At 26.4% G+C, this 11,328-nt stretch overlaps 1 long non-coding RNA gene across 1 annotated transcript; it reads right to left on the bottom strand.

The window, feature by feature from the left end:
- Positions 1 to 1,070: 1,070 nt before the first annotated feature.
- On the bottom strand, positions 1,071 to 9,756 carry LOC147816045 (uncharacterized). Its single transcript, XR_015431611.1, has 3 exons — positions 9,689 to 9,756; positions 7,263 to 7,379; positions 1,071 to 2,378 (listed from the first exon to the last, which is right to left on the bottom strand). It is a non-coding gene; the product is annotated as an uncharacterized LOC147816045 (long non-coding RNA).
- Between the last annotated feature and the right edge of the window lie 1,572 nt (positions 9,757 to 11,328).

The following is an 11,328-nucleotide window of genomic DNA, read 5'->3' as shown; positions in this document are numbered from 1 at the left end:
AATTATAGACTTTAATTACTTTGTTGCACTTGTACAGAAAATATTATTCAGTCTGTAATTTTATTTAAAATATTAGTGCTAAGTTACTATAAATATTATTCAATTAAAGTGTATTTTATCTTGTTGAAGATACAATTTCATATAAAAGAATTCACTGTAATAGATTTATCTGGAAAAAAAATTTCTGTTACCAAACTCACAAAGCCAAATTTTAAACAGATACAGATTTGCAATGTATTACTAATGCTTTATAGTCAATCATTATTAAAAAAAAGTTATAGCAATTCTAAATTTGTAATACAATAAATAAAACTATTATGATCATGAATAAACAGTCTTGAATTGCTTACATAATTTTGTTTGATTTTATGATAAAACATTTCTCTGTGAATAAAAAAAAATTACTACTTTGATGCTTTCTCTATATGCAATAGTTTTCAAAATAGGCTAAAAAATTTTTCATCGCAAACGCTTTTTATTTTACACATCTCTCCCACACCTTTATTATTTATAAATCATGAATAATTTGCAAAACTTTAAATTTAGCGAACTTATATTGCAAAATTGAATAATCTAACATCAGTTTTACTTCTAAAATAATGAAACATAAAACTTAAATTTACTAGTTATATAAGATCATTAAATTTAATAGAATCAAGTTTTTGAACGATTAAGATATTGCTCGAATATCCAATAAAAATATATCTGAGATATCCAGATAATGCATACAATTAATATAGAAAAGAAGTCCCTCAGATATCTCATGGATATCTGTATAATAAGTCACATACATGTCAGTTAACAGAAACTCATCTATGTATCATAGTTTTAGTATGAAATTTTTTTATTTCCTGTAAAAAAAATCCAAATGAAGAATAAATTATTTATAAAGTAAAAAATCACAATTTGTTTTTCTTTTACATCATACAACCTGCATCACAACTATTTAGATAAAACTTGTTAGAAATACAAAAATGGGTAGAAATAAAAATGATCTAAAATTAATATATTTATAAAAAATTACAAAAAGATATTTTAAAACTTTTTACTTTTTTTTTACTAATATTTTCATCAATGTTAATTTTCTGATTTATAAAAATAAATTTTGAGCTTAAGATTGATATTATTACCATTCTTTAAGTCCTTTTCATATAGTTTGCAAAATTTTCATTTACTTTCAATTTCATCAAAATCTATTTTGTTTTAGTTTTACAACCTATATGTTAATATGACTATTGAAGCTTAATTTCATACAATAAAGAATGTTTGAAAAAATAATATTTTTACTGCCAAAAAAACTACTTTATTAAATAACATTTTGCATTAGCCCATTTTGAGGAATTATCATGAAAAGCAAGATCAATAAAATTTTAACTAAGAAATGTTTTATGGAGTATGTATTAAAGATAAAATACATGAAGATAAAAATCATAAAGGTCAATTATTGCTCTTATTTACACACAAACAGGAATTTTAACATTGTACATTTATTCAAAGGGCTACGGTGGGCCTGGCTCACTTAGATATGTGATTGACTATCGCAGAAATATTGGATATCATCATTTTCAAAATAGAAACAAAAATATTTATTTCATGTATCATTTTGTTTAACAAGCTGTAACTTAAACCTATTTCTCTATTGATCATAAGTTATAAAAGTTTTTGAACTTATGAATTTTTTTTTCTATTTACTGTTCAAAAAAACAAGATCAATTAGAAGTTAAAAAAAGAAGAACAGCAAAGTTAATTACCTAACAGTTATTAATTACAATAGACAGTATACAACTGTAAAAATTAAACAAAAAAAATTCACGACCTTTTTAACTTTAAAACAAAATGATTTAAATTACTCTCATAACTATTTTAATTTATCAAATCTTAACGCTAGATTGTCCAAGGAAGTCATTTTGACTGCTTTTTAAGTTCAATTAGAAAAACAATGATGTATATAATGACACAGTTTCTTAGAATTTTGTGACTTTTCGTACAACATGTATTTTTTTGTTATTGTTAATATTTACTGATAACTAGTAAATATAACTGTAAGTAATATAAAAAAATATAATTTTAAACAAATTTCTTTACACATTAGTTATGCTTTCACAATTCAGTCATTTTGACTGCTTATGGGCAATATAGGTATAGACTAACTTTCAGTCTTTCAAGTGTTAAACAAGTTTAATTTAATACAGGGATTTTGTTCAAGACTATATTTAAAAAAAAGTATACTAAAGTACTTCAACTAATTTAAGACATAATTAAAATGAACATACTCATTTTTTTTTAAATTTCCAGTCTTGTCAAGAAATAACATCAGTTGAGCATATGGCTCTTTATTTGTTGAGTTGTTACCACCGGACACTTTTTGACCTGTTCAGCTAAATGCAAAAAGTTTATAAAATGAAATATCTAATTAAAGACATTAGAAGCTTTTTCTTTTTTTCACAAATAAAGTTTAAAATTAATAAATTTAATTTAAAAGAAATGATTAAGAATAATTCATGGAACAAAAAAGTTATTTTATAGATTAGTATTTTCATTTCCTTAATTTAATTTTAAGCTTAGTTAGATATCAACTATTCTATAAATTTCTAAGCAAATGTCTAAAGAAATGTCTATTTCTAAACAATTTTCAACATTAAAATGTTTGGAAATTAAAATTATCACATTTCATTACAGTTTTTCCATGAAAACTCTTAATCACTCTAACAATCGTTTGCCCCATTCAGGGTATCTGCTGCATTTTAGATTTTCAAATTCATGACTTTCCATGACTAATTCCAAGAATTTTTCATGACTTAACGAAGTTATTATTTTCTCCAACAAAAACACAACAATAAATTTAAAAAAGCATTATAATGACATTAATTGAAATGATAGGTATAAACAAAACTGTTATACTCTGCATCTTCATGCTCATAGATTTTAAATTTAAAAAATAGAGTAAAGAAAGAGTTAAACCAATAAAATAGCAGAAAAAAATACAAGAGGAAATAATAATTTTTTTTCCTGCAAAATTATATTTGAAAGATACTTTTCTTGTTCATCGGAAAGAAAAGAAATACTCCTGATTTTTCTGTTCTCATTTCCGAATATAAAAAAATTGCCAATGACTGGCTTGCTTCAGCTAGAATTTTAAATTGATAAAATAAAAAAATAAATATAATAATTCTAAAATCACAGAAGTTTAAAAGATAATTTGCTCTAGAAAGGTTTTTCTTTCATTTTTTGAAAGAACACAATTTTTAAAGAACGTGATAAAAACATTTTATATTATAATAAAATATGGTGTGGATTTTGTTACAAATTCAGATATTTGGAACACAAAATTGGAGGGGGTAATTCAATTTTAAAAATAAAATTTTTTGGCGACATAAATTTATGATTTTCCATGATTTTTTTTTAAATAGTGGTGGTTTCATTTGTCATGACATTTCATGACAAATTTTGTTCAATATCCAATCTCATGACTTTCCATGATTTTTCATGACTTTCCCATTTCTCTTCCTAAAATATTTTTTTAATATGTTATCCGGATTTTTATTTCGATGTATTGTTGAATAAATGCATTAGAATATTTTACACTAATGATGCGGGACAATGTTCAGCTGTGACTTAGCTGGTTTAAAACAATGCAGTTTAAGCCAAATGATTTTTTTAAAAAAAGCCTGAATATTCAAAAAAAAAATATTTCTAATGAATACATTTTCTTGTATGTTTATTGATTTTTTATTTATTTAAATATTGAGAGGTAAAAAGATAGTTTTCTCACTTTTTATGTAATTTTGAGTTTAATTGCAAAGTTTTCACAAAAATGCCAATGTAAAATAAATTAATGTAAGCAAAGTTAAAATAAAAAACATGAGGTTTCGTAAAAATGCTTAAAATAAATTAGACCATAACTAATTCTATGTTCTGCAATTTGTAGAATTAGTCAATCATATAATAACTGAAACTTCCTAAACTTTATTTGTATATATACTAATTAAATATACATAATGCTTACTACAGTCAAAAGTATAAATAAGAAAAAGGTGCTTTTCTAATTTATTTTTTCAAATTCAATTTCATATTTGCTTTTGGCTACTTAGATAAACAAATTTTAAATTGTATGCTAATATTTCTTATTGAAAAATTTTCAAAATTCATTTAAAATATTTTTTAAGTAATTTTCTTTTAATTTTGCAATATGTCAATAAGAACATTATTATATTTAAAGCTAAATTATGTTAAAATAAATGACAAAAAAGTAAATAGTTCTTTGTTTTTCGAACGGTCAGAACTTATACCTACATTTATTTTACATGTGTGTACATATTTATGTAACACATTTATCAGTTTTACTTCTTTTCATTATTCTGTTATTAAATATCTCTTAATTGAAAAAGAAAAACATTTTCTTGAATATATCATTCTCCTTTACATTAAAATTTGTCACAATATGAATACATATTCACATATTACTAAAATAACATTTAGATATTAAATACTATTTAACCATTCGTTTAAAATAATAAAATTTAAAAAAAAAAAAAACCTGGTTTTTGGGTTTTTATGAAGAAAAAAACAAAACAAAAACAGATTGCCCTAAAACAGAAACTTGATCAACAGACAGACTTTAAAGTGCTTTATCTCATAGATGATAATTTTTTATTTTAATCTTAATTAAATCCCTAAGGAATTTTTTCTATTTAAGATAAAGCTTTGAAGTAAGCTTTTTTATCTTAAGTATAATATATTTATTTAAACTGTGAACGGAATAAGCATTTTATGTGGTATTAAAATTTTTACAGCATGTTATATATACCTAACAAGAATTTTAACCGTTTTTTTTCCACTTTTTTACAGAATAATCTATAAAAAATGTTTTAATTGATATATCAACAACTGAATGCATAAAATTGTTAAGATGAATATTGTGAGCACTAAGAAAACAAAAGTGAAAATATGTTAAAATAAAAAAGGCCTTAAAGATTTAAAAATGAAATTTAAAAAAAAAATTAAACAGTTTTAAATTTAAACTATTTTTTGAAGATAAATTATTGATTATAAGTTAAATGAGCAGGTAAAGCAGCCATAAAATGAATGATTATACCTTTATTTTAAAAAAATGTTGCAAGAGTACTGCGACCCCTTAAGCAACAATTTTTTTTTACCTATAATGAAAATTCTATGTATGAATATTAATAAAACACATAAAACAAATTACTCAGAGTGTAAGTTTACAGTTATAACAGCCGTCTATAGATAATTTATTTTTGTTATTGCTTAGACATGCTTTTATGAACTGATATAGTTAAAAAAAAATTATACAACCTGGCTACTTTGAAACAACGTGATCGAGGCAATGTGAAATCAATGTAATTGAGGTGAAAATGTATGAAAGAATGAAAGAAAGAGAAACTTTTTTTTGAATCAAAACAAATTTTAAAATGCAGGACCATGGGAGAGAGAAGACAATGTAATATTTCAATGAAAAAATATAATTAGAATGATGTAAAGAGTAAAATTAATAAATGGTCTACAAATTACAAACATTAAAATTTTAAAAGTGTATTTTAGTCTTAATGGTTCTAAAACACAAAAAATAAATTAATTTTTTTAAAATTTAATATACAGAGGTTAAAATGTAACAATGTTTTTATTGTTATATTGTAGTTTAAAGAAAAATTTTTTTTTTTTTAAATATTTAAAAATATTTTTTAAACTTTTTTTAAATATAGCATATAAATAGTAATTAAGAATATTACAATAATAAATACGAGCATACTGCATATATACAATACAAATTTGTTCACCAAAGTGATAGAAAATAATTCTGAAATTAAACTGTAAAAATATGATTTAGAAAAGTACTTCATTCATGTTTACATGTTTCACTGCAGCAAACATGTATCTTTAACAAGTATGTAAAAATAAAGTTTGAAAAACTTTAATTCTTTCAGTAATTACATGCTTTTTAACTGATATGAAAAACTAACAGAACATGGAATAACTAACAATTCATTTTATTTTAAACACTTTTAAGAGTCCTTATGATTTTATTTAAAATTTGCTTGCATTAAAATTGTTTTACATAATTTTTTTTTTGTCAAAACTAATTCTGCATTGAAAAATTGCAGATTTAGGTCTATTTAAAGTATGTGGATTCCACATACTTTAAATACTCAAAATTGTAACAAAGCTGAGAAATCTTTTTTCATTAATCAAGCTGAAAACATTCACACAAAAATAATGGAAAATTTATTTAAAAGATTTTTTTATAAGAAAACCAATATTTTGTTTAAAAAATGTTTTGGTTTTAGACCCTGCTTTAAATCAACAAACTATGATTCAAGAAATAAATTAAGGGAAATGTACTAATGAATAAAAGTTTGCAATTAAACAACAGAAAATGAAACTTTTTTTTTCTAAACAAATAATCTTCAATGCAATTTACTTTGGACAAGAAAATAAAATATATATGGGTAGAAAAATAAAATGAGTACACATAATTAGTTCAAAATTAAATTTTTAAAAATATCGAACACCTGAGTCTCAGTTGTTGTTGGTTTACATCAAACTTGATCTGAACAATGGGTATGAACTATTGGCGACGATTTGGGAAACATCCCTGAGGATGATTCGAAGACATGCCATCTCAATTTTTGATTCTCCAGAGTTCCCTACTTCTGTAGTAGGATAATCTGTGCCTGAAGTCGAGCACTTTACTCAGAACAGTTTAGAGATACCGATACCATGCACCCTCGGTCCCTTTGTGGGCAGATGAAAGAGGTCACCCACCCACACGCTGACCTCAGCCAGTGATGTTTGACTTTGGTGTTCCATTAGGAATCGTGTCATGCCGATCAGTCCACTGTATGACTATTGAGTCTCAGTGCATTTGCAGCTATGCGAAGCAGTAGCTATGAAGCCCAAACTTTCTATTAGAATTATTACATTTTTGCTTACATTTTTAAAATTACATTTAAACAATATGCTTCAGTTGAATAGTTACTTAACAAAACTACCCAGTTTTTAGTCAACATCTAAGTTTTTTGTAAGCATTTCCTTAAATAAATTAGTAAAATGCTATTTTTATATAACAATTGCAATAGAAAAAAAATTTTGCACAATAAAAATTATTTATCTGCTAACCTAAAGATAAATTTTTATTAACATGATAAAGTGAATAGAAAAAACAATACTTAAAGTTATATAAATACAATAGATTTTGAGAAACAAGAAAATCCCCCTCCCCCCCCAAAAAAAACTGTACTTACCCGAAATATTAGGAACGAAAATTGTACTTTTGGATCAGCAGCATAACTTTTAAAAAGAAATAGATTTGTTATCACAGCCATTAGGATGAAGTCCATTAAGACCATGCCCATTTCATCCTAAAAATATAAAAAATTGTATTAGCATTAAAATAAATTTGAGATGCATGATGTAGAGAACTATCAACTGTTTGAAATTGCTAACTTTTTGAATTGAATAAATGGGTCGGTATCACAAGAACTAGATACTGCAACGAGCTTGATTAAAATTTATAAGCTTTACGCCAATATGGCGACAATCTTCGTGAAACGTTCTACAAAAGTCACTGAAATAATATGCATGGGTGACAAATTTGTTGAAATGTTTAGAATTAACAAAATGGCAATGAAAAAAAATTTTTTGTACTGAATTCCATGCATTTGCAAAAAATTGTTCTAAATTTATTATTCTAAGCTGAAGGCTTCGGCAGCAAATATAATAGAAATAAATAAGTATAGAAGTTCCCCCGCCTGTTTCAGGGTGCCAACAATCTAGAAAAATTTTAAAAGTGGTGTATACTACTTCATGATGTTCTTGTACATTTTAAAGGCTTTAATTTTAGGGAAGTTTCAGGAATACAATTTGTCAGCTGTTAACACATAAAATTAGAAATATTTTTCGATGACAATTGCTACCAGCTTTTAAATTTTTCTCGAAAGTGGCTACTCTGGAGAGGTCTCTCCATGCACTTCCCTTTTTCATTAGTATGTTGAATTTATTATTCTACTCAGTATGTTGAAATTATTTATAAATGTTATAGCTTTTTTTTAAACTGAACTTTAATAAATAGTACTCCTAAATCATTCTATATCAAACTATTAGTTTTTAAATGTTGGGGATAGAGAGGAACAGGATAGTGAAGAAAAAAGATTTTACATCTTATATTATAACAATGGTAAAAGCATACCTAATGTTTATGATAATTATTCTTAATGTTGTTGATAAAAATTACTTTACATGATATTTACTATTTCAGACAATGCATTTGTTAAAACAAAAAAAAACAAAAAAAAACTGAAGTTCCGATTTATGTATAAGATGCATTGCAGTGTAATGCTATTGATGTGTATGGTTTTAATTTTTTTATGTCGATAGAAGTCCATGAAAACTGCATTTATCTAAAAACAGAGAACTTTAATTTTTTTAATAATATTTATTAATGCAAATAAATTCTAGTGAAGTTTCATTATTATATGTGTCCTGATTTCTGTTTTTTATTTTCTGTCTCTTATTATATGCTGTCTCTTATTTCATAGCATGTGTACCATAACATAAATTATGCAAATGTAAAGTTCTATTTTTTACCCTCAAGTTTATCTACCACATTAAGTTTTTGGACCACTAAAAGAATAGTAGTCCCATTGGTCTACTAAAGTTTTCTCGTTTGGTGTGACACTAAAAACTTACAATACTATAATTTATGCCTGACCAAATTCTACAAGACAACGGAAAAGTCTGAGGCATCTGAAACAGGCTTCCCCGACCCAGGAGTGACTATTTCCTCTAATCAGATAGCTTATTATAGTGACTAACTAGGCTTGTTGTAAGAGTGGGAAAAGAATAAAAAAGCTAAAATACACATATCAACTCATGAAAAAATAATTAAAAAAAAGTATGTAGTAGGGAGTTACAAATGCCAGAAATAACAATATGCCGTGTTGTCAAGCAGAGGCTGTAAATGAAACGAGACAAAATTCAACTTATGCCGCAATTCAAACAGAAAGACTACTGCAAACGTATGAATTACGTTTGTGCTTTAAAGCATGGAGAATGAAACAATGGCTGATCGTCTCATTTTCAGAGATGAAGAAACTTTCCACATAAGTGGAAAGGTTAACCGGCACAGCAGTCAAATATGGGGCCTTCCACTGTAGTTGAACAACATGAACGTGACTGAGCAAAAATTAAGATGTTCTGCGCTGTCTCATCACGTAAATTGTACGGTCCTTTTTTTACGTTATCTTGACATGCCTGAGGTGTGATTAATGCCACAGCTAGATACCGATTTTACGGATTACATCCTCACAATGGGGTACGATGGTCCGCACATTTCTAAATCAACATCTTCGAAACTGTTTGATCCGTCGAAGTGGAGAAGCCAACGATGTCTTCTGCTCTTGGCCATCGATATATCCGAATTTGACACCCTGCGATTTCGATATATAGGGCTATGTGAAAGACTACCACCTGGATGTTGTCCGTGTGCTCAAGGGAAGTCTCATAGAAAATGTGTGACGCATGTTTATGAAATTTTGAAGTTCCTTCTACATTCTGTGTGAATTTTATGACTAAATTCTTTTTCATTAAACAATTACAGTTTGTAATTGCTATATTCATTTCGAATTATTTGAAAACCCTACAATTGCAGAAACATAAATAAAATTCTTACCAGAACTAGTGGTGTATCACAAAATATCGATGAAGTCAATGCCATGTCTCTTCACAAAGACCAATACAACATGTCCTGTAAAATGCAAATAAAGAATTATTAACATCTCTAAAGATACACAGAAAGAATCAGTATTAATTTATACAAAGCTTATGATTATTACTTATTTGTTAGAAAAAAATATATGATTATGTGAAGTACTTACACTTCCATACCTCTGATAACCAAAATTAGCTCTCAGCCAAGAAAAATAAGTGTTAGTTAATTTATGGCATAAAATAAGAAGTATAAAAATTTTTCTTCGAAGGTTAGACCGTAGTAGGAAATTCTTAACTTGAAAAAAATCTTTTTGTTAACCGCTCACCAAAAAAGGTGAAATCTAACTTTTGAGTTCGAGAGCTAGAATTTTGAGTTCAAACATTAGTTCTACTGAATAAATTTTTTAGCACACGTTAGCTCAATAAAAAATGCTGACCCATGGAATGAGATAAAATTAGAGATAAATCAAGTTTTGAACACCGTTTGACCTAGAAACCAATGAATTAATTTTTTTAACACGCGTGGTTCATTGTAGAAAATTGTCCGTCCGAAATTTTCTTAAAATCGCTTTTTTTCTTAAAGAGCCTATAGTGGTATTATGCTGTAAAGAGCCTGAGTGCCAAATTTTTTAAACCAAAAAGCACAACACCAAAAGAATTTAAGGCTAAAGCAATTTATAAACTATATAATTACACAATAAAAGGTAATCTATGATTTAAAAGCCACAAATTTGATATTTCTTTTAAAAGTTCAAGCATTACACAAAAATGTTAGTACTATGTTAGCCCATCAAAGTTTTTTGTACAAAACTACCGATTTTTAGGCCATTAAATGAAATCAGGATCCCAAAAAAATATTTTTTAGATCATCCATCAAGGAAGATTTACGTCAATTAAATTTTTGCCTTACTTTTGATTTAGAAAAAATCATTTTTACTCCAAATAAGAACGCATTGTGAGAAAGCGAGAGAACTTTTTGGTAGCCCACCCGCCAAAAATGTCATGACCAAATCAAGATTTAGTTAGGTTATGACCTAGAAACTGCAAGTTTTACTTTCGTTTTTACAAGTTAACCCATAAAAGGAAATTGTAGGCCAAATCATAAATTTTTGTTAGCAAATCCATTTAACGAAAAATATAACCTAAGTCTTAACAAGTTTGAATTTAATCATAAACAGTAAGTGTAAACAAGTTTGAATTTTATCATAAAACGTTAGTTCATTGTAGAAAATTGCTAGCCCAGAAAAAGTTTGTCCGCCAACATACCAAAAAAAGGTTTGGGAAAACAAGTTCTTGGTTATTTTTGACTAAGAAAATTTAAATTTCGTTTCTACTAAAAAATTGAAATTTCGATACATAGGTAGCAAACGGATATTATCAAACATTAGAGAGATACAATATAATACTGTTGTGCTAGAAAACGCTATACTTCTGAATCCTATGTTCTAATATTAGAGCTTATATCATGTATGGTTAGATAGCGTTCAATCTAACATTCGAACTTTTAATATTATCATCGATTTCATTAATTTTGGTCCAGCACCACTTTTTTGTGGAAGGGCATCCCATATTACTAATAAACAAACATTTTTTAATGAAAGA

Source organism: Parasteatoda tepidariorum, chromosome 2 (genome assembly GCF_982258835.1).
Source record: "Parasteatoda tepidariorum strain Cologne lab strain chromosome 2, Ptep-v5.0, whole genome shotgun sequence".
NCBI lineage: Eukaryota > Metazoa > Arthropoda > Arachnida > Araneae > Theridiidae > Parasteatoda > Parasteatoda tepidariorum.
This window is presented reverse-complemented; position numbering and strand designations above follow the sequence as displayed.